This window comes from Hemitrygon akajei, chromosome 5 (genome assembly GCF_048418815.1).
Source record: "Hemitrygon akajei chromosome 5, sHemAka1.3, whole genome shotgun sequence".
In the NCBI taxonomy this organism is placed as follows: Eukaryota; Metazoa; Chordata; class Chondrichthyes; order Myliobatiformes; family Dasyatidae; genus Hemitrygon; species Hemitrygon akajei.
This window is the reverse complement of record NC_133128.1, coordinates 34506339-34531616: the sequence shown is the minus strand read 5'-3', so window position 1 is coordinate 34531616 and position 25278 is coordinate 34506339. Positions and strand designations below refer to the sequence as shown.

The window sequence follows — 25278 nt, the reverse complement described above, 5'->3', positions numbered from 1 at the left end:
TCCAGAAGGCATTTGAAAAGGTGACTCACATGAGGCTGCTTAACAAGATAAAATCTTATGGCTTTACAAGAAAGACACTGGCATGGATAGGGGAATGGTTGACAGGTTGAGGCAACAAGTGGGAGTAAAGGGGACCTTTTCTAGTTGGCTGCCAGTGATTAGTTATGTTCCTCAGGGTTCAGTATTGGGACCGCTACTTTTGACATTGTTTGTCAATGATTTAGATAATGGAATTGATGGCTTTGTGGCAAAGTTTGAGGATGAATGAAGATAGGCGGAGGGGTATGTAGTGCTGAGAACCAATGTGATTGCAGCAGGACTTAGATAAATTGGAAGAATGGTCAAAAATGTGGCAGATGGAATATAGTGTGGGGCAATGTATGACAACGCATTTTGGTAAAAGGAACAATAGTGCGGACTATTATCTAAATGGGGAGGAAATTCAAACATCAGAGGTGCAGAGGGACAGGAGTCCTCATGCAAAACTCCCAGAAGGTTAATTCACAGGTTGAGCCTGTGGTAAAGGAGGCAAATGCAATGTCGGCTCTTTTTTCAAGGGGAATATAATATAAAAATAAGCAGATAATGCTGACGCTTTATAAGACACTAGTGAGGCTGCACTTGGAGTATTATTGACAGTTTTGAGCCCCTCACTCTGAAAGTATGTGTTCTCATTGAAGAGAGTCCAGATGAGGTTCACAAGGATGATTCTGGGAATGAAGGGGTTACCATATGCAGCTTTGGGCCTGTACTCACTGGAATTCAGAAAAATGAGTGGGCATCTGTTGAAAGGACTAGATAAGGTAGACGTGAAGAGGATGTTTCCTCTGGTGGGGGTAGCTAGGACTGGAGGGCACAGCCTCAAAATTGAGGGGCAACCTTTTAGAACAGAAGTAAGGAGGATTTTTTTTTTTGCCAAAGAGTGGTAAATCTGTGGACTACTCTACTACAGACTGCAGTGGAGGCCAAGTTCATGGGTATATTCAAAGCAGAAGTTAATAGGTTCTTGATTATGTGGGGCATCAAGGGATATGGTGAGAGGCAGGTGTATGTGGTTGAGTGGGATCCAGGATCAGCCTTAATGAAATGGTGGAGCAGACTCAATGAGCTGAATGGCCTAATTCTGCTCCTATGTCTTATTGTTTTATAAACTGGACTATCCACTAAGCATTAAGGTACTATTATGGCAATATGTGAAAAAATCATAAATGAGGGGAGAATTTAAATGTTTGATCTCCAAACCCATGCTTTATTTTGGTTAATCAGTCAGTTTCCAAAGTTAAACATTCAAATGAATTTATTATGAAGGTAGGTATGCATCACTAAAAACTGCCTTAAGAGTTATTTACTTGCAGGTATTAACAGCAGAGCAATGAATTACATTATCAATGAAGAAACTATACTCGAGCAAAGACTGACAAGCAACCAATGTGCAACAGAGTACAAACTGAACAAACACAACACTAAATACATAAGTAATACTGAGAACAAGAGTTGGGGGGGGGTCAGTCCATGGGTTGTGGAATCAGTTCAGAGTTGAGGTGAGTGAATTTCTCCACACTGGCTCAGGCGCCTGATGACCAAGGGCAATAACTGTTTCTGGAACTGTCGGTGTGGGACTTAAGGCTCCTCCATTAGCTGCTGCTCAGGTTTCTTGGATTTAAAAGAAAATTAAATCTTTGGAAAACTCATGTTGTAAGATGAAATCTTGAAATGTTTCCACTGCTGCTTGGGCTTGAGAGTGAGGAAGGAGATCAGAAAGTCTCGAGTCTTATTGAAAACCACCTGGAAGAACTGCGGAACAAGATTGAACAGTATTTTTCCTCCCTTTCAGCTAAGAGTATGACTGGCTGAGGGATCAATCCTTCCTCTGAACCTTCTGCTCAACCTGAGAACTTGACTTTGAGAGATGAGGAAGGACTTTGTGAGCTGCAGTCTGATTGTGCACTCAAGATGAGATTTACTGACCTGCCCCTGGACAAGTCCTGGATTTCTGTGAAAGAAGAGTATCAACAGAAATTTATCATGTTTGCCTTATGAGTTATTAAAATTTATGAAAGGGAAAGAAAGAGATTAATTTCATGAAAGGTAAACTAAGCTTAACTATTTGTTTCCTTTTCAAGAAAGATTGGCTAAAAATTCATTCTCTACTCAAAGGAGCATTGGCAATTCTTTTTGGATTATCATATCTACAATTTACTGATCTCGCTAATGTTCCATAAGCTGTAGATATAAGAATTTTTATGCAGGGATTCACTGAGATCTGAAAATTATTTCGAAGGTTCCTCCTGGGCAAAAAGGTTGAGAAAGGCTGATCGGACAGAACATCGACCCTTTGCTTGTTCTCATCCTTCCATCATAACTACACAAGGTTTTGCTCCCCCAGTGGAGAGACTTCATCGTTCTGACTGTCCGGGGACCCTGACCGAAGCCTTCGGCAACAGGCTCTGTCATTCTGGATCAATCTGTTTTTACTTATTTTACTTTAACCACACGCCGTTCCAGCTCTTCGAATCACACCACACCAGCAATCCCCCAACAAACCCAATTAATCCTAGGTGAATAACAGGACAATCTAAAATGAGCAATTAAACTACCCACTGTGTCTTTGGACTGTGCAAGCTAACCCAATCCCCATACCCCTTTTGTCAATTACAGCTGCCCCCCCCCCCCCTTTACAAAGGTAGAGCGTTCCTATGAAACCTTTCTTAAGCCGAAATGGCGTAGTGAAGAACCATTAACTTATATGTGAAAATTTTTCTTAAAAGCAAAAATTCTCTTTGTAATGCGAAAACAGGTTACTAATATAGGTCTTTTGTAAAAGCGAAGTAGCATAAAGCAAACATTCGTAAAGAGGGGAACACCTGTATTCTTCCCATGATTCTTCCTACCCCAGCCCGGACCATGGGACAGGCACTAGGTTCAACTTTCTTTATATCATGGGGGTGTTTCCACAATGTGTACATGGTTCCTGTGGTGTTATTATCAGTCTGTGCTATTTCCACTCCCGCCGACTACAGACCTATAGACATCTCTCAGTGTGTTAGCCAGGGGGTTATCTGTGTCATTTCACTGCCTCCTGGACCTCTATTTGACTTCACTTTTCCCTCATCGATTTACCTTAGTCCTTCCAGTTTTTCAAGCCCTCATGGGCTGTCCCACTTGCAGTAAAAGAGCCTGCAGAACGCTCTTTAATTGTGCAAGTTCAGGTTCATGTGTCTTTGATTAAATATCTCATAATCTATGACATCCCTCCCCAGTCTACGGTAAATCCCTGTGTCTGTACCTACAGATCAAAGATTCACGATTCCTGACCCTTATTCTTAGTACTCCAACCAATGCAGACCTTCTCAATCTGCTTGAATTGCTACATTCAGAGACGCCAAGATCCCCTGTACATCAATGCCATTAAGGATCCTGCCAATAATTGTATACTTTCCCCCTGCATTTACCCTGCCAAAGTGCAGCTTGCCCTGATTAAAGTCCATCTGATGTCTGTCTGCCCAATAGGACAAATAATCTGTATCCACCCATTAGTGTCACTGATCTAAACAGAACACACGGAAAGATAGTTCTATTCTCACAGGTGTTGCTCAATTGCTCAAATGAGCAATTTTGCACTTCTCTGAACATCATTGATGTTAGGGCTAAAGAAGAGCTTTAGAGTTTAAAAGCACTCTCATCATGGTGGACAGTTAGCAGCAGATGACCAGATGGAGAAGACATTGCGGAACAGCTGAAGTCAGCTATCGCTTTCTCTCAAAGGTGCATTCAAAGGGAAATGTTACTTTCATAGATGAAGTTCAAATTTCAAAGTAAATTTTATTACCAAAGAACAAATACAGTATGTCTTCATATTCAATACTGAGATTCATATACTGTGGGCATCATCAGCTAATATATAGAATCGTAATTATAACAGAATCAATGGAAGATCAACTAGAGTGCAGAAGACAACAAACTACAAATACAAATTGAAATACATAGTAATAAATAATGAGAACATGAGGCAACAAGGTAAGGAGTACTTAGGGTGAGATCATTGGTTGTGGGAATAACTCAATGGATAAACAAGTGAGTGTAGTTATTCCCTTTGTTCAAGAGCCTGATGGTCCTAAATGTTCTTAAACCTGGTGGTGTGAGTCCTGAGGCTCCTATACCTTCTACCCAGTGGCAGCAGTGAGAAAAGGGCATTCCCTGGATGGTGGGGATCTTTGATGATGGATACTGCTTTCCTACAATGGCATTTCATGTAAATGTGCTCAATGATTGGAAAGGCTTTACCTGTAATGTATTGGGCCGAATCCAGTACCTTTAATGTTTCCATACCTGGCTGTGTTGCAGCTAGTCAATACACTCTCCACTGAACATCTATAGAAGTTTGTCAAAGTTTTAGATGTCATGCCAAATCTCCGCAGACTCCTAAGGAAGTAGAGGCCCTGCTTGTGCTTTCTTTGCAATTGCACTTACGTGCAGAGTGCAGAAAAAAATCCTCTGAAATAATAACCCCCAGGAACTGGAGGTCTCCACCTTTGATCCTTCTATGTGAATTGGTTAATGGACCTCTGGTTTCTCTCTCCTGAAGTCTACAACCAGTTCCTGAGATAAAGTGGAAGGCGCAAATGGTGTCCAAATGCTGGTGTTAACCAATGGAGACAGGAGAAGGTTACTTGGCTTTCACTGGGTTTATGATCCTGCAACTAATTTGAAAAAATATCTCCCTACAAGAGAGTCCCTTGCAACCTGTACCAACAATGGTCAACTCATCTTCTTCAATGGAAAATAAGGCTGTTTATACTGGCCAGGGCAGCACTCCGACAACCCTCTTCCTGCTCCTTCCTTGTGTCAGGCTCTGCTTCAAGACCCTGCACTCTGCAAAATTGCTCAGTACAGAGGCTATGGTGATAAATTTTCTACATTTGCAAGACATCTGCTGCTATGTGCCCCTCGATCAAAGCAGCCTATCAAATATTATATAGGTAAGGTTGCTTTATCTTTATTTGTGTGTGATCCAGGTTCAAGTGTAACTCGGTTTTGTGGTTGGAGAGTGCACTGTGTGAGCTGAAAGAGAGTAGAAAGTAGATCTTGTGCCCTCAAGTCTCTCCAGACACTGAAAATGTTCACCAGTGCAGTTTCTCTGAGGATATACTAATGGCCGTTTGACATTAACCATAGGAGAATCTCATGATTTACAACAAACTGCATCTTAAAGAAGTGGAACTATTTCCCATTGATGTAGAAATTGGTGGTACAAGTTTGAGGACAGCCTGGCACATCCCAGTGCAGGAGAACCCTGCTGCTCCTCACTGAAATTAAAGTAGTTGAAGTTATTTCTTTGTAAATAGAGAGTCTGGGAAACATCTTTCAAGCAGCCATGAGCAGAAAATTTGGAAATATGGGCAAAGGTTGGCTTGAAAATGTTCCAGTGATGAGGAAATTGAGAACTATTATGACATTGACCACTACTGATAGAGTAGCCCAGGTACAGGACCATAGCTGAAGGTTTTTCCACAGGATTTCACACCTCAATGATAAGTGTCTTGGAAAAATTGAGCCTCATAAAAACATTGTTCATCTGAAGTGCAGATAGATGCAATGTCTTTGAAGATTCTGGGATGAGCTCTTCCTCAATGAGCACGTCTTTGCCTTCTGCCGCAAAGTGTCTGACCCATTTGAGTGGTCAGCCGTTGTTGTGATAAAGCCTCAAGTGATGTCACTATTGATGCACCGATTGGAAAGGAATCTCAGCAGGCAAATGGTTGTAAGACACTCATTAACCTTTATAAAGTGTTTGGCCTGTGAATTTTGAAAATGTCTGGTCAGGAAAAAGCAGGGCACATAAACCTGGAGTGGACAAAGAATTGGCTAGAAGAGTTTCACCCAGAATTGTTTTTTAGCCTATCTGGGTCAAATGCAATTCTGCACATTATGCACTGTTGGAACTGGTGATTTCCAATCATCAGGTTCTTATGGGAGTCCAAGAATGAGTCGAAAACTTGTTGCTTCATAATTACTTATTGAAAGGGTAGAGCAAAGAAATAGGCACAGAGCACAGGGCAATAGTTTTACTACTAGGAGATGAGCAGAAACTAAAACAAAGAACTAATACGGCGATCTATGCAGAAAAGACACCTTTAGGAGCTTAGGAGGGATAATGACGCCTAACAGAAACCCCTTTGCTTGCATCTTCAGAAACAGCTCAGTTTCCATCATTAATATCTTCATTTTTCCCTTTCAGAGTTCTTTTGAAGACCCTGACCTGGAGTTACATGCAGGCTTTGGTTCTTTGTGGGAATGGGGCCCGTCCTTGGGGTTCCATGTCTGGCCATTATTTGACATGCCAAGTGTTTGACCTGAAAGTCTCGATTGTGTTCGGAAGCCCAGGATCTCAGGGCTCTGGAGATGGGTGGATCGAGGGTCAGTGTCACAGCAGGAAACTCGTGTGTCATCGGAGGAAAATCTCTCGCTGTGGGCCCGAAGACATGAGGTCCTTGCTATCTTTGGATACAAAGCTTGAAAAAAATGATGAAGCGGACTTTTAACATCATAAACCAGCAGGTTGTTGTTATGTCTCCCACTCGCTGTGAAAATGGGGGACTCCTCCCTCTCCCTTATTAGGGAGAGAGAGAACCTGTGGTTTGTCGAATGTCGGATGAAGTGCGAAGCCTTTGGGGTAACTTTGGTCTGTGTCTTTGCTATCGCTTAGCACACGCTTGGGCTCGGTCGCAGGTGCGCTTTTTGCTTTGCCAGTGGGGTGAGGGCGGATTGTTGCTCACCGCCACTTATGTGCAGGTGCGGGGAGCTAGGGGGTACTTTGGGGTTCTCACGTTTAACTATCATTCATTCTTTGGGGCACTTCTTTGTTTTCATGGATGTTTGTGAAGAAAAAGCATTCCAGGATGTATATTGTATACATTTCTTTGACATTAAATTGAACCTTTGAACCTTTATACCTAGGTGAGGCAAATTCCTATGATGGGGGGAACCTACTGGAAGTCACACAGGTATAGCATGTTTAACACTTAGCCAATAAAACATGAAAGGTGATAAACCATTACATAACTATTATATAATTTTGCCACCAGTAGGTAGAGTCTAACACCACATATTGTGAAAAATACAAGTTTTATGTTCGTGAAACTACAAACTAAGTCTTGCTAAAAACTCATATTTCAATTAATTACTTATTAAAACATAAATAACAACCAATTCCATCCAATCCCTTTGATTCTAAATCACACATTGGGTCATTACATCTGAAACTTCAGAGATAGAAAAACTTAAAGTATCTGTGTTACAGAGTAATCAAAAAAACTTCCGTTGTATAATATCACAGAACATATAGATGTTCTTCAAAGCATTTATAGCATTGGACACATCAAGCATACTTAAACAAGTTTGGATTACTTTGGTGATGATTGCCTTTAAACACAAAAACTGTAGATTAAGTTCATGCTTATTAAGATGAATATTGACCTTTAATATTGGGTAACCCAGCTTCAAAGACTGAAATTACTTCAATTAAAGAAAGTACAATTACATGAGCTGTGCCCTGCTGGAATGGTAGCTTCTGAACTCGGGCAAAAAGCATCCTTTATGGTAAATACATGAATATTGCTCTGCTACCCTATCCACAACAGCCCACACTATTGGATTGCTTTGCATTACCAGAGATGGTTATGAGTGCGGCTAAAATATGGATAGGGTCTCAGATGTGTCGTTTCTCAAATCATGCTGATCATTGTCACATAAACAACTCCATTTGAGACAATATGTGGGGGGTTAAAGACCTTTGTGTACTTGTGTCCCCTTGTCAGAATGGTGAACCACAGGCAAAGTAGCTACATCGCCGTCACTGAAATGTTTAATGGAAAGGATACATACTTGCTATGGATCTGCAGGAATGCCCAGCCGTGGTCGGAAGTGTGTGGTATACACTGACATGGCCAACAATTTGAATCATGAACAGTATCTGCATATTCATGTGATACCCATAAATATACATTATAAGTCATTTGAACTGGCATATCATGGGAAGGGGAAGTAGGAGATGAATAAAGTATCTATCTATCTATCTATAACAACAAACATCTACATAAAATCCATAATATCCAATAATTATCAACTTGCTTGAAGTCTTTTCACAGTACTTGTCTAAATCTGGTGTCATTTTAGCTCACTTGCAATGGCTGGCATGTAGCCACCTACCTTCTTCCTTGACTGCTGAACTGGTAATTAACAGTACTAGGTAAGGATCTTCTCACCGAGCTCCCAGTAGTTCCTTATGTGGTTTCTAGGACCCACTCACCAGGAATCAAGGTGTGCCCTCCTCCCAGTAGACCACATCAAGCAGCAGAAACCTGTTGAGAAGCAGACTGAACAGCTTGGGTTCTTTTCACACAATAATCACTAAACTATCTGCCATGGCGTGTGTACACCAGCCTCTCTGAGATCGAGGGCTCCCGGCAGTGAGATAGTTCACCTTGTTACCACTTTAAATGAACCCAGTTTTCTTTTCTTGTTTGGGGCTGCTCAGATGTTACACAAAATCAATTTGAACTTTCTTAAGAGTTTGTGGATGGTATTAATCCAGTATTTCTTCACAATCTTGGCGATCCTTCCAAATACCATGGAAATAAAGGGAAGACAGGTGGAAGCAACGGGTTTCTGCCTCATTGGTAGGTTTCTTGGTTTTTCCGTTGGCCCTTTTATGGGCCCAGTTGAACTCCTTCACCTTGTAGCCATTCCCTGTGAATGCAGAGCAGTGTATACGGACAGACGGGATGCACGGTGGGAGCCTCCATCAAGGAGCACAGGAGGTGTATCCACTTGGGTTATCCGGAGAAATCGGTGGTAGCAGAACATTGCATTCACAATAGCCATAGGATTAACTTTGATGGCATGTTGCCAGCTGGCATTTTTGAATGCCCTGAACTGAGACATTAAATAATGGTCTTTATAGTCTTTGATGGCACAAAACTACTGTGCCGCACCAATGGCTTTTGGGACCACCTGGTAAAGGAAGCCATTAAGATAAAACTAGAGGAAAAAGAATTTTAACAAAGATGAAGGTCTCACTCTAAGTAAGAACTGGAATTCGATTGTGAACAATGTGAGGCAGCAACAACTTGATTGATGTGCACTAACCAATCAGAAGGGATGGACAAATATTGGTTAAAATCGACATTGTACCCAGCTGGAAGCCCAAGAAGAGATTATTCACCAGGAAAGCACTAGATCCTTTTATACAAGTTATATGTTAGTGAAGCAAGACTAAATACTCATTAATTCAATTAATACCTTATTAAAAACATAAAGTACAACAGATTCCAATAGCACCTAAAATGTAACATGATCGCATTCCTAGGATGCTGAGTGATACACTTTCAGTTGCCACATGCAATTAAACTTTCATGACAATAACTAGGATATACTAGAATTCTGAAATATATTGAGAAAGTACAGGGTAATACATTTTGTATGCTCTGACTATAAAGACCATTATTTAATGTCTCAGTTCAGGACATTCAAAAATGCCAGCTGGCAACATGCCTGAGTTTCATTCCTTCCGCAACTACTGCAGCCGCACACATTCCTGCTCCTGATGGGCCACACGCGTACAAAACCAAAACAGTGCTGCCTCATCAAATGTGACAGAGCAGAATACTGATAACAACTGTACAGCAGCAATACCAAACCAAAACAATTGCCACTAGACTGTGACTGCTACAGACTGTTAAACTTAACCTTAACTTAACTTCACCCAGCTCCAATAAATGCTCCAAAAGTTGAATCCTATATTTGATCCTTTATTAGCAATTTGCAAACATACAAACTTGAAGCAAATAAACTTAAGCATACTCATATGTAAGCTAAGCATTATTCAGTGTTATCTCAACAGTCAGCAAAGGATATGATCAGCACTGCTCCCAAGCTACAAACCACCCCAGACTGCAAGAATACAGAACTTATTCCTCACTAATGTGACTACTTACTGTAGGTTTTCACAAATAGAGCAGCGCAGGCATTTTATGTTTAAGATAAACCATAACAACTCATTTATTGAACACCAAAAACTGAACACAAAGCGTAGTGAAAGTCCTTTAAATTATTACCTCATCACATCAGACCAGCCCCTTACAGCGAATCCCAATCCAATGTCAGTGGTTGTGAATTCTGTACGTTTCCACCAATTACATTACACTACAGAGCGCCCCCCGAATTCACTAAAACTGGCACTGTGCGCCTGCTTGGAGCTCAGACGATACGCCTAGCATGGGTCATATGTTCCATGAGTGGAGGAACAGCAGATGCCTTTGGCTCAACCAGAGGTGTGTCGGCATGCTTATGTCATGTGATGGCAGAGGCATGGCAGCAGAATACTCTGAATCTTCTTGGGTTGGCTTAAGGCGATCTACCAAAACACATTCAGGTTTACTCCTCTCAGCTATGATAAAAGGCTTTTCCGTTCATTCCAAAATGCAGAACAGGCCATCGTAAGGGGGTCTAAGGGGATGTTGGTGTGCAGCATGGTGGACGAAAACAAATGAGGCACAATGTAGGTCAACAGGAACCCAAGAGTGGTCTGCACCATGATGGGAGGAAGGAATAGGTGAAAAGGAATTGAATTTACCGAGGAGGGTGGAACACTGTTGAGTGGCTGGCCAGGAGGTCGTGGCATCAGGAATAAAATCACCTGGCACCCGTAACAGCTGCCTGTATACCAGTTCAGCTGCAGATGACTGCAGGTCCTCTTTTGGAGATGCGGGTGATACGCTGTGGCGTGATGTAGCCTAACACTGAGGTTCTGAGTCATCACAACCCAGAGGTCTGATATGAATTGGGGACCATGGTCAGAGGAAGTGTCAATTGGGGTGCCAATTCAATCAACGTCTGTGGCCATTGTCAATGCTAAAGGACTGACTTCCGGCCACCTGGTGGTATGGTCCACCATGGTAAGGAGGTGCATGAAATCACGGGGGAAAGAGGACCAACAAGGTCAACATTGACATGGTAAAACTGTTGCTCAGAGACCTCAAAAGTTGCCAATGGTGCCTGGACATGACGGTTAATTTTGGCTTGCTGGCACTGCAGTCTAATTACGCACATCCTTTCTAAGGCTATGCCACAGAAAATTTAGTGCTTCAGAATCCATCAGCCATTGGAAAGTCATCAATACACAGAAATGTATACCTGTCTACAAAGACAACATTCCTCATCAGAGAGATCTTCAGGAATGGTCTCACCTGAAGCATACTCGTTTGCTGGAAACTGAGCTGCTGAAAGGGGTGAATGTGTCTAAAGCATTCCATTGAAGATTTCAATCTCTCTTTTAGGCAGAGATGCAATGTGTTGTTGTTGCATCACTATCCTTGTAATTTCCTTCCATGTCCTTATGGCTTCCAACATGGCACTTAGATCTTTATCATCTGAAACACTAGAGCCTTCATATTGTAAATCAATATCCTCAGAAGCACCTTGTGCTATTGGATATGGCATTGGTTCAGAGTGCCTCCTTGGTGCAGGCTGAGTGTGAAGACCCTGAACTGCCCCTTGGGGTTCAAACTCATGGCTTATGGACATTTGTTCCTCAAATGTATCCACAATGACATCAAGTATGCTGGATTTTCTCTGTTGCATGTCATCATAGGAACTCTCACCAGAGAACTGCTCTGCTGGATCATATTTAGCATTCATGGCACTTGAAGCCCTTAGCACTTTAACTTTGGCTATCTTGGCTGCAATTTCTTCTTGCAACTTAACTTGGTTCTTCTCTCTCCAAAGTTCATTCTGGTTTCTCCAAAGCTGTTTCATCGTTTCTTCCTGCTTTTCTCAAAGCTACTCCTCCTTTTCTTCCAATGTGTGCTTGTTCCTCAATATTTGTTGTCATGCATATAACTCAGCTAAATCAGCCAAGATATCAAATGCACAAGTTATTCTGCAAGCAATAGAACATGCTGCATGTATGTTAGACATGCTATCTTCAGTGCATATATCATCATGTTTTTTGTCTTTGTAAACATTTTCATGTCCTCGAAAAAACTGATCTTGAATATCACGTACTTGTTTAATTTCACTCTTACGCTTAACTTCAAGGTCACTGCTTCCAGCTGGACTCATGTTGCTTTCCAAGCACACAAACCAGATAAAACAACAACAAATTCAACTCAGCTTGTCAACAATGGAAGCAACTCTATTCTGCAGCTTTTCAACAGAACCACCTGGCCTGAACACTTCAGGCAAACACCACTTTACAGCTTTTCAGTGGACACAGCAATGATGACCATTCAAAGCTATGTTTCAAACCTAAACACACAGCATGTATCATCAAAAAGTTGTTACTTGCCATAAGCTGCTCCTAACTGCATGGACACATTTGAATGCTTATGTTCATTTGATATAACTGTCGAACCAAACCGAAACAAACCTACTGTTACCTTCTCGCAGCAAAGGTTTTTGACCTAAAAACTGCAATGAAATAAGCAAGAATATATAACCTATTCCCTTCACTTTTACCACACACCCACTCATGTGATTAGTTACCATAATAAGCTTAATAAACATGCAGTACAGATTACAGTGTAGCTAGAGAACAGACTCCTACAGATTGCATGACAAAATTGTACTGGTTTAGGACTGCAGAACTCTGAAAAACAGGTGATAATATTTCCAGTTGTTTCTTGTCAGCTGTACAACCTACATTAAAACAGACAAACATTCAGTTCATAGCAGGAGTTAGCCACTCAGTCTTGCATATCATGGATGTAATTGTAACCTCAACGCCAAATTCCTGTCCACTCCCTATACTTGTACAAAGACGCCCAGGTTCCTCTGTGTCTCAGAGTCCTGTAATCTCTCAGCATTTTGTTAATGTACTAGTTTATTTTTCTTCCAAAATGAATAAATTCATATGTTCTCAATTATACCCCACATCTTTGCTCAACTAGCCTATCCATATCTTTGCAATCTCCAGTGTTCTCTTCACAGGTTACATTCCTACCAAATATAGCAACCATTCATTCACACTCTTCACACTCAGTTATCCAGAGTGTTGCAAAGTTGATGCTTAGGTACATCTTGCCAACCAGAGAAAGACCCATTTATCTTCACTCTGTTTTCTATCCATGCCAATATGTTTACTCTTGACCTTTGAGCTATGACGTTATTAATTATTATTTCAAACAATTTCCCTCTTACTATTGTTAAATTAACAATCCTGCAATGTTTTGCTTTTTGTCTCTCTCCCTTTCTAAATAAAAAAAACAAGTAATTGACAAAGGCAAGATCTTGAGCACGATGGATAAGGAAGAGAAGTAGATGGAAAAGGAGATATAGAAGTAGAGGGAGGAGAAGTGGAATTGAACAGGTAATCTATAAATTTACTTTTCAGCTAGTTTGTCCTTCAAGAACTCATCCAAACAAAATATAATGGTCCATGAATTACATTAGATTAACATTTTCTGTTAAGCATATTAAAGCATTTAAAAATTATCCAGCCAAATATATTCATGAATTCACATAGGATTTATGCTGATGTGTAATTTGAATTCTATACAAACCATTCAACAACATGAATAATACTAAAGACATGGTTGTTAGGGTTGTATTTTAAGAATTTTAACTAGTGGCTTGAAAAGTAGTATTTATGATTTGATTTCTCATTGGAGTCCAGGATGTAACATTACCCTCTGTGTATTTAGAGACAGATTTCGCCAACCTTTGCTGCAGCTATGAAGAGGATGAGAAATGGATGGAAACAGACATCTCTGTATTAAACACCAGGCTTGAGTGTCACTACTATTGACTCTACCTGATCACTACTACAAATCAAGCATTCTGCATTCCATCGTATTGAATACAGGAGAAAGGAACAAAATGACTTTGGGGTTTAACCAGGAGCTAATCTAGGAATAGATTCTGCAGGTGCAGCAAATCTTGAGCGACACACACAAAATGCTGGAGAAACTTGACCAGACAGGCAGCATTTTTTGGGGAAAACATTTTGGGCCGAGACCCTTCAACAGGACTGGAAAGTTAGGGGACATAAGTCAGAAAAACAAAATGGGGGGAGGGGAGGAGGAGGAAGAGTACCAGCTGGCAGGTAATAAGTGAGCCCAAGTGAAGGGTGTAATGTACTGTGTGAGTATTCGTAGTTCAGAGTGCGTATGACGTCAGAACGGGGGTTAAAGAAAATGGAGGTCTGTTGAATAAACGTGGTTGTTCAATCTACAGCGTTGTCTGAGTCACATCAATACTACATGGTGTCAGAAGTAATTGCAAGAAAAAAAGGAGTGAAAGATGTCACAGTTACAGCTACCGTCAAGTTTAAGCCTATGAGGTAATCTTGCTGAGAACTGGAAAATATGGATCCAGCGGTTTGAGCTGTTTTGCACCGCTAGCGGCATAGCTGAAAAAACGGAGAAAGTGCAATGTGCTACGTTTCTGCATGAGGCAGGGTTGGAGGCAATAAAGGTTTGCAACACGTTTGTCTTCCAAGATGGTGAGCGAGATAAAATTGAAGTGTTGAAGAAAAAGTTTCAAGATTACTGCGAACCGAGAAAAAAACCTATCGTACATCTGACACATATGTTTCACGAGGGCTCAAGGACCGACAGAGACCATAGACGCCTACGTAACAGATTTGAAGAACTGTGAGTTCGGACAATTGCATGATTCTTTACTACGCAACAGGATTGTATGCGGCATGCGAGATGGTCAAATGAGAGGCAGGCTGTTGAGAGAGGCGGGGCTTATATTAGATGTTTGCCATGCCAGCGAGATCACATCAAGTCAGGTTAAAGTGCTCAATGAAGAGATTGATGTGCACAAAATAAAAACTGTGAAAGCTGACAAGAGTAGGACAAAGCCAGCTCCACAGGATGATCAAAAGGAAGTTAACTGCAACAGATGTGGTTATAAACATGGATACAGAAAATGTCCAGCCTTTGGTAAAACATGCAAATTATGCAGAAAAATAATCACTTTGCAAAGATGTGCAAATTGCAGGAGCAAGCAAGGAAAATGCATGTTGTGGAACAGAGTGAGGGCAACAGTGACATGTTCATTGGCACAGTTGAAGTGGAACAGGAGGTATGCATCAAGAATATTGACAATGCAGAGATGGAGGATGAAGATGATTGGACTCAAGATCTGATGATAAACAGGAGGAATGTGACATTTAAGCTTGACACTGGGCAAAGTGCAATGTAATGTCAGCAGAAACATCAGAGGAAGACTGAGGAAATCCACCTGCAAGCTTGTTGCATATTTCGGTCACAAGACAGCACCATTGGGAAAGAAAACACTCACATGTGTGTACAAAGGACGAAAACACAAGATAGAGTTTGAGATAGTACAGCAACATGTTCCAGCAATACTGGGCAAACCAACATGCACAAAGCTAGGCCTGGTGAAGCGAATCTACGGTGTGGAAAAAGAAAATGACATTCTCAAAGACTTTGCTGACTTGTTTTCTGGATTAGGATGTTTACCAGGGAAACACCATATCCAGATTGATCCAACTGTTGCACCAGTCGTGCATGCCCTGAGAAAGATTCCAGTAGCTCTCAGGGATCGAGTAGCGGAGGAGCTACACAGAATGAAACAGATGGGAGTCATAACGAGACAAATAGAACTGACCAACTGGGTGAATAGTATGGTGACAGTGGTCACAGAAAAAAAGATGAGGATTTGCATGGATCCACAAGATCTCAACCGAGCCATCAAAAGAGAGCACTATCCACTGCTCACGGTTGAAGAGGTTGTCTCCTGCATGCCTATTGTGAAATACTTTTCAGTATTAAATGCAAATCAAGGTTTCTGGCAGACCAAGCTGGATGACGAAAGTTCCAAATTATGCACTTTCAACATGCCCATAGGGAGATATCATTTCCTGCGTCTACCCTTTGGGATTTCTTCTGCATCAGAGGTATTCCAGAGGTCAGTGGCACAAATGATTGAAGGCCTGGATAGAGTGGTCAACATTATTGATGACTTGCTGATATGGGGTGACACAATTGAGGAGCATGATCAGAGACTGAGGAAGCTCCGGGAGAGAGCACGTGAGTACAACCTAATGTAAGATCAGAACTATAGAGATCAAATACATAGGTCACGAACTCAGCGCTGATGGGCTAAAACAAGATAATGAAAAGGTCAGGGCTGTGGTACAGCTACCACCACCCGAAGACAAGCAAGAACTATTGAGGTTCATGGGCATGATACAGTATCTTGCCAAGTTCATTCCCAACTTATCAGAGGTCAGCACTCCACTTCGAAAGCTACTAGAGAGCAACACTGAATGGCATTGGGAAGACGAACAAAAGAAAAGTTTTGACACATTGAAGCAGTTGGTTACCAATGCACCAGCACTCAAGTTCTATGATGTCAATAAACCGGTGACGATGTCTGTGGATGCCAGTTCGGAAGGAATAGGAGCTGTTATACTGCAGGATGGGAGGCCTGTGGCATATGGATCACGAGCACTTACAGACTGTCAACACCGATATGCTCAAATCGAGAAGGAATTACTTGCCATAGTTTATGGGTGTGAGACGTTCCACCAATATGTATATGGCAAAGAAATCCAGGTTGAGAGTGATCACAAACCACTTGAGAGCATCTTCAAAAAGCCACTTCATCAAGCTCCTATGAGGATGCAAAGGATGCTTCTCAGGCTACAGAGGTACACTCTCACAGTCACCTATAAGCCAGGAAAAGAACTGCACATCGCTGATGCTTTGAGCCGTGCTTACCTCAAAGAGCAAAAGGAAGAGTTGCTAGGAAGAGAGCTGGAGGTCAACTGGGTTACACCTGAGCTACCTATTTCTGAGGAGAAGTTGAACATGTTCAGGAAAGCGACTGCAGATAATCCTGAAATGCAAATGCTAAGAAACATTACAATGAATGGATGGCCAACAGAAAGAAAAGATGTTCCAAAAGAAATACAGAAATACTGGACATTTAAAGAGGAAATTAACTATGCATCAGGACTAATGTTCGAAGCAGCAAAACTCATAGTACCAAATCAAATGAGACAGGAAATGCTCAACAGAATTCTTGAGTCACACCTGGGGACAGTGAAATGTAAAGAAAGAGCAAGGGACATTCTCTATTGGCCAGGTATGTCAACTCAGATAGAGGACATTGTGTCTCAATGTGCTGTTTGTAATGAAAACAGAAACAGCAATCCAAGAGAGCCTTTGCTTCCCCATCCACTACCAGGAAGACCATGGGAGAAGCTTGGCACAGATCTCTTTCGCTATAATGGTGCAGAATATCTGCTTTGTATGGACTACTATTCAAAATATCTGGAAATCACCAAGTTAAGTGACACATCCAGTCAAGGTGTCATTACCGCAAAGGTGGGAGTGGAGGATGCTATCACGTATTTGCTGCACAAATCCCTCTCTCACCAAGATGGGGTCAGTGGTGCTATGAGGATTACATTCCTGGACTTCTCTAGTGCCTTTAACACCATCCAGCCCAAGATCTTAAGGCATAAACTAATGGAGATGCGAGTAGACTCTCACATAGTGGATTGGATAGTGGACTGACTACTTGACAGATAGACCTCAGTATGTGCGGTTGGGAGACTGTAGGTCTGACACGGTGGTCAGCAGCACAGGAGCGCCGCAGAGGACCGTGCTCTCTCTGGTCCTGTTCACCCTGTACACATCGGACTTCCAATATAACTCGGAGTCCTGCCATGTGCAGAAGTTCGCTGATGACATGGCCATAGTGGGGTGTGTCAGGAATGGACAGGAGGAGGAGTATAGGAAACTGATACAGGACTTTGTGATATGGTGCAACTCAAACTACCTGCGTCTCAATATCACCAAGACCAAGGAGATGGTGGTGGACTTTAGGAGATCTAGGCCTCATATGGAGCCAGTGATCATTAATGGAGAATGTGTGGAGCAGGTTAGGACCTACAAGTATCTGGGAGTACAGTTAGACGAGAAGCTAGACTGGACTGCCAACACAGATGCCTTGTGCAGGAAGGCACAGAGTCGACTGTACTTCCTTAGAAGGTTGGCGTCATTCAATGTCTGTAGTGAGATGCTGAAGATGTTCTATAGGTCAGTTGTGGAGAGCGCCCTCTTCTTCGTGGTGGCGTGGAAGCATTAAGAAGAGGGACGCCTCACGTCTTAATAAGCTGGTAAGGAAGGTGGGCTCTGTCGTGGGCAAAGTACTGGAGAGTTTAACATCGGTAGCTGAGCGAAGGGCGCTGAGTAGGCTACGGTCAATTATGGAAAATTCTGAACATCCTCTACATAGCACCATCCAGAGACAGAGAAGCAGTTTCGGCGACAGGTTACTATCGATGCAATGCTCCTCAGACAGGATGAAGAGGTCAATACTCCCCAATGCCATTAGGCTTTACAATTCAACCGCCAGGACTTAAGAACTTTTTAAAAGCTATTATTAATGCTTTTTGAGATAGTGATTTAGATGCATCATATTTTTTACTGAGTTAAGTATTGTATGTAATTAGTTTTGCTACAACAAGTGTATGGGACATTGGAAAAAAAGTTGAATCTCCCCATGGGGATGAATAAAGTATCTATCTATCTATCTATCTATGAAGTCGACATTTGCAAGACATGGTATTCCAGATATTGTCGTCAGTGACAATGGTCCACAATATGCCAGTGGTGAGTATAGAGAGTTTTCAGAAAGCTGGGAATTTCAACATGTTCCTTCCAGTCCTGGGCACGCTCAGTCTAATGGACAAGCAGAGAGAACTGTACAAACTGTGAAGAACATGCTCAAGGAGGCACAAAGCAGCAACAGTGGCCCGTATATTGCTCTGCTTGAATACCGCAACACACCGATTGAAGGTGTGGGGTTCTGTCCTGCACAGCTGTTGATGGGACATCATCTGAAGTCCAAGCTGCCAACATCCACAACTCTACTGACTCCTGAAAGTAATGCTCAAGTACATGACAAGCAAATAAAGCAAAAGAGCTACTATGACAGACATACAAGACAGTTACCAGATCTGCATATAGGTGAAAATGTCAGAATACAGAGAGGAGACACTTGGCAGCCAGCTGTGGTTGTGAACAGGCATCAGCAACCAAGATCCTTCATAGTTCGCACACCAGATGGAAGAGTCTACAGGAGGAACAGGAAGCACCTGCTGAAGACAGGTGAGAGGGTGTTTCCACATACAGATACACAGGACATTTCCACGGATACAGACATGGAAACAAACGACACCAAGAGTGAGGGGCATGACGAAACCCCACGACACAATGACGGTGAAAGTTCGGCACAGACAGACCGAGGTGGAAATGCAGACACAGAGGTTACTCGAGAGACTGACTCTGAAGGACAAGCACACTCACAGTTCTGTCGCACAAGGTCTGGGAGACAAGTCAAACTTCCAGCTAGATACAGAGACTAGATCTACCTACAGTCTCGCACAGTTTGAGACAAAATCACACATGTTATAAGTTCCAAGGTGTGAAATAAAAGGTTTATTAGTCTATGTTAGTAAAAGAAAATATACTGCTGTTAGTATTGTAAGATACAATGTAGAATACAGTATAAGAAGTTAAGATTATTATTAGTTTATCTCATGGCTGTTGTAATGTTAGAAAGTCATACCTAGAGGCATTATAGACAATAGACAATAGGCGCAGAAGTAGACCATTCAGCCCTTCGAGCCTGCACCGCCATTTTGAGATCATGGCTGATCATCTACTATCAATACCTGGTTCCTGCCTTGTTCCCATATCTCTTGATTCCCCTATCCATAAGATACCTATCTATCTCCTTCTTGAAAGCATCCAGAGAATTGGCCTCCACTGCCTTCCGAGGCAGTGCATTCCAGACCCCCACAACTCTCTGGGAGAAGTTTTTCCTTAACCCTGTCCTAAATGACCTACCCCTTATTCTCAAACCATTCCCTCTGGTACTGGACTCTCCCAGCATCTGGAACATATTTCCTGCCTCTATCTTGTTCAATCCCTTAATAATCTTATATGTTGCAATCAGATCCCCTCTCAATCTCTTTAATTCCAGTGTGTACAAGCCCAGTCTCTCTAACCTCTCTGCATAAGACAGTCCTGACATTCCAGGAATTAACCTTGTGAATCTACGCTGCACTTCCTCTACAGCCAGGATGTCCTTCCTTAACCCTGGAGACCAAAACTGTACACAATACTCCAGGTGTGGTCTCACCAGGGCCCTGTACAAATGCAAAAGGATTTCCTTGCTCTTGTACTCAATTCCCTTTGTAATAAAGGCCAACATTCCATTAGCCTTCTTCACTGCCTGCTGCACTTGCTCATTCACCTTCAGTGACTGATGAACAAGGACTCCTAGATCTCTTTGTATTTCTCCCTTACCTAAATTTACTCCATTCAGATAATAATCTGCCTTCCTGTTCTTATTCCCAAAGTGGATAACCTCACACTTATTCACATTAAATGTCATCTGCCAAGTATCTGCCCACTCACCCAGCCTATCCAAGTCACCCTGAATTCTCCTAACATCCTCATCACATGTCACACTGCCACCCAGCTTAGTATCATCAGCAAATTTGCTGATGTTATTCTCAATGCCTTCATCTAAATCGTTGATGTAAATCGTAAACTGCTGTGATCCCAATTCCGAGCCCTGTGGCACCCCACTAGTCACCACCTGCCAATCCGAGAAACACCCATTCACCGCTACCCTTTGCTTTCTATCTGCCAAACAGTTTTTTATCCATGTCAATGTCTTCCCTCCAATGCCATGAGCTTTGATTTTACCCACCAATCTCCTATGTGGGACCTTATCAAATGCCTTCTGAAAATCGAGGTACACTACATCCACTGGATCTCCCTTGTCTAACTTCCTGGTTACATCCTCAAAAAACTCCAATAGATTAGTCAAGCATGATTTACCCTTGGTAAATCCATGCTGGCTCGGCCCAATCCTATCACTACTATCTAGATGTGCCACTATTTCATCTTTAATAATGGACTCTAGCATCTTCCCCACTACTGATGTTAGGCTGACAGGTCGATAGTTCTATGTTTTCTCCCTCCCTCCTTTCTTAAAAAGTGGTATAACATTAGCCATTCTCCAATCCTCAGGAACTGATCCTGAATCTAAGGAACATTGGAAAATGATTACCAATGCATCCGCAAATTCCAGGGCCACCTCCTTTAGTACCCTAGGATGCAGACCATCTGGACCTGGGGATTTGTCAGCCTTCAGTCCCATCAGTCTACTCATCACCGTTTCCTTCCTAATGTCAATCTGTTTCATTTCCTCTGTTACCCTATGTCCTTGGCCCATCCATACATCTGGGAGATTGCTTGTGCTTCCTTAGTGAAGACAGATCTGGATCTGGCAAAGTACTGGAGAGTTTAACATCGGTAGCTGAGCGAAGGGCGCTGAGTAGGCTACGGTCAATTATGGATAACTCTGAACATCCTCTACATAGCACCATCCAGAGACAGAGAAGCAGTTTCAGCGACAGGTTACTATCGATGCAATGCTCCTCAGACAGGATGAAGAGGTCAATACTCCCCAATGCCATTAGGCTTTACAATTCTACCGCCAGGACTTAAGAACTTTTTAAAAGCTATTATTAATGCTTTTTGAGATAGTGATTTAGATGCATATCATATTTTTTTTTTACTGAGTTAAGTATTGTATGTAATTAGTTTTGCTACAACAAGTGTATGGGACATTGGAAAAAAGTTGAATTTCCCCATGGGGATGAATAAAGTATCTATCTATCTATCTATCTAAAGTACTTATTAAATTATTCTGCCATTTCTCTGTTTCCCATAACAATTTCACCCAATTCATTCTTCAAGGGCCCAACATTGTTCCTAACTGTCTTCTTTCTCTTCACATACCTAAAAAAGCTTTTGCTATCCTCCTTTATATTCCTGGCTAGCTTGCATTCATACCTTATTTTTTCTCCCCGTATTGCCTTTTTAGTTAAGTTCTGTTGTTCCTTAAAAATGTCCCAATCATCTGTCCTCCCACTCACCTTAGCTCTGTCATATTTCCTTTTTTTTTTTAATGCTATGCAATCTCTGACTTCCTTTGTCAACCACTGTGGCCCCTTTCCCCCCTTTGAATCCTTCCTTCTCCGGGTGATGAACTGATTTTGCACCTTGCGCATTATTCCCAAGAATCCCTGCCATTGCTGTTCTACTGTCTTTTCTGCTAGGATATTCATCCAGTTAACTTTGGCCAGCTCCTCCCTCATGGCTTCATAGTCTCCTTTGTTCAACTGCAACACTAACACCTCTGAGCTGCCCTTATCCTTCTCAAATTGCAGATAAAAACTTACCATATTATGATCACTACCTCCTAATGCAGGGGTGTCAAACTCATTTTATGTCATGGGCCGGATTGAGCAAAATGCAGCTTCATGCAGGCCGGATCAGTCAGACGCGTGTGAACGCAGCTTTCGTTGCCTCCGTTTTTTCAGCCTGCTCTCATGTGTCTCAGTCTCTGCTATAACTACAAAGTGTTTCACTTTACAAATTCCGTTTCTTATGAAGAAGACTGCCGAGCAAGACTGCCGAATAAACACTAAAAACCCTGAAAACCTGGTACCTGAATAAACTCAGCATTAGCCATATCATAAGCCATAGGCGCTTCGATTACTGGGGCCAGCTTTATTAGTAATTAGATATTATCTCGCGGGCCAAAGATAATTCCACCGCGGGCCGGATTTGGCCCACGGGCCTTGAGTTTGACATATATGTCCTAATGGCTCCTTTACTTCAAGATTGCTTATCAAATCCTGTTCATTACATAACACTAAATCCAGAATAGCCTTGTCCCTGGTCAGCTCTCGTACAAGCTGTTCCAAGAATGCATCCCGTAGGCACTCTACAAACTCCCTATCCTGGGGTCCAGCACCAACCTGATTCTCCCAGTTCACCTACATATTGAAATCCCCCAATAACTACTGCAACATTACCTTTGCCACATGCCAATGTTAACTCCCTATTCAACTTGCACCCAATATCCATGCTACTGTTTGGTGGCCTATAGACAACACCCATTAGGGTCCTTTTGCCCTTACTGTTCCTCAATTCTATCCACACAGACTCCACTTCTCCTGATCCTATGTCCCCCCTTGCAAAGGGCTGAATCTCATTCCTCACCAACAGGGCCACCCCACCCCCTCTGCCCACATTTCTGTCCCTACGATAGTACGTATACCCTTGCACATTCATTTCCCAGGTCTGATCTCCCTACAGCCATGTCTCCGTTATCCCAACAACATCATAGTTACCCATTCGCACCTGAGCTTCAAGCTCATCCACCTTATCTCTGACACTTCGGGCATTCAGATATAGAATTTTTAGCCCATTTCTCCTCTCTCTGTTTGAATGTCTGCCTATTGTGCTTAACCCAACTCCCCGAACTCCCATCGGGCTATACGTCCCTAGAATTTTGTTGTCCTTCCTAAATTTACTAATTCTTTCTGCACATTTAACTCCATGTTCCGTCAGACAATCCCTCTGTACATGTGTCCTCCTTATCACTTGTTCCGCCTCACCTTTCTGTACTACACACTTAATATTCTGGAACCGTGTAGTCCCCACCTGTCCTTTATTCTTCATCTCGCTATCCTCTCTCACATTCTGGATCCCAGCCCCCTGCAAATTTAGTTTAAACCCCCCCACCCCACCAAGAAGCCCTAGCAAACTTCCCTGCAAGAATGTTAGTACCGCTCCAGTTCAGGTGTAAACCATCCCTTCGGAACAGATCCCACCTTCCCTGGAACAAAGCCCAATTATCTAAAAATCTGAAGCTCTCCCTCCTGCACCATCCTCTCAGCCACGTATTAATCTGTATAAACTTTCTGTTCCTTGCCTCACTCGCACGTGGCACAGGTAGCAATCCTGAGATTGTTACCCTGGAGGTCCTGCTCTTCAGCTTCGCACCTAACTCCCTACGCAGGCCCCCCTCACTCATCCTACCCACGTTGTTGGTCCCTACATGGACCACATCATCTGGATTCTTGCCCTCCCTCTCGAGAATAACCTGCACCCGATCTGAGATGTCTCGGACCCCAGCACCAGGGAAGCAACATACCATCTGAGACTCCCAATCTTCCCCACAAAATCTCCTATCTGCTCCCCAACTATAGAATCCCCTATCACTACCACTCTCTTCTCTTCCCTCCTCCCCTCCCTAGTCGAGGGTCCAACCTCAGTGCCAGAGACAAGACCACTGCAACCTGTTCCTGGTAGGTCATCCCCACCAACAGTATCCAAAACGGTATATTTATGGTTGATGGGAATGGTCACAGGGGTGCTCTGCTCTCTCTGTCTGCTCCCCCGCCTCTCTTGACTGTCACCCATTTGCCTACCTCCTGACTTTTCGGTGTGACTACCTCCTGATAACTCTTATCTATCTCTGTCTCTGCCTCCCGAATGATCCGTAGTTCATCCAGCTCCTGCTCCAATTCCCTAACTCGGTCTGATAGGAGCTGCAGCTGGATGCACCTTTTGCAGGTGTGGTCATCAGGGACAACTGTGTTGACCCTGACCTCCCACATACTGCATACGGAGCACACCACTGCTCTAACTGTCTCTCCCATTACTTGATCCCAGATTAGTCAGAATAAATGAAAAAAGAACCTACTGACCTTACCTTTTTACCTCAGCAAGCACGTACTCAGGCTCACTGATTTCCTCTCACCGAAGTCCTCTTGCGTCGAAGCCCGCTGAGCCAAAGCCCAGCACTCTGCTCCCGCGTACTTCGCTGCCCACACCGACACTGCCCGCTCCTCTCTCTCTCCGTCTTGTTTTACGGCGGTTGGCACCCAGCTTAATGGTGCATTACCGCCTCCTTCTGTTCCAGAGTATGCGATGGACTCACATTCTACATCCCTTCACCCAATCGCACACATACACATACCCTAACCTACACTTTATCCTCCCCATCCTAGTACCCTATTTCTGTTCATCCATCATATCCTATAAAAAAACCCTGTACCCCTTAAGAAAGCTAAAAATACCCTGACCTGTGTTCTCTCACCCATGCCCAGCAACCCTTTTAATGTGAATTCCTGCACCCCCAATACTGTTAGATTAATTCTCATCATCTCTCTCTGTATCCCATACTTCCTGCAACTCACTGCCACTCCTAAGAGTGGGCCTCTTTTTAAAGCCTGTGATCGCCGCTGACGTCACCCACGCCTGCGCAGTTTTACCTTCCTCATCAGGTACTCTCCAGGTAGGTCCGAGGGTCTCGGCCTACCTCGATCTCCAGTCGTCTGTCGACCACGAGCACTCCTTA

The 25278-nt window shown here is 42.8% G+C and overlaps 1 long non-coding RNA gene across 1 annotated transcript; it reads right to left on the bottom strand.

Annotated features, from left to right (window-relative positions):
- Window positions 1-1228: 1228 nt before the first annotated feature.
- LOC140727631 (uncharacterized) lies at window positions 1229-25143 on the bottom strand. The gene is made up of 3 exons (XR_012098886.1): window positions 24631-25143; window positions 8209-8360; window positions 1229-1993 (listed from the first exon to the last, which is right to left on the bottom strand). It is a non-coding gene; the product is annotated as an uncharacterized lncRNA (long non-coding RNA).
- Between the last annotated feature and the right edge of the window lie 135 nt (window positions 25144-25278).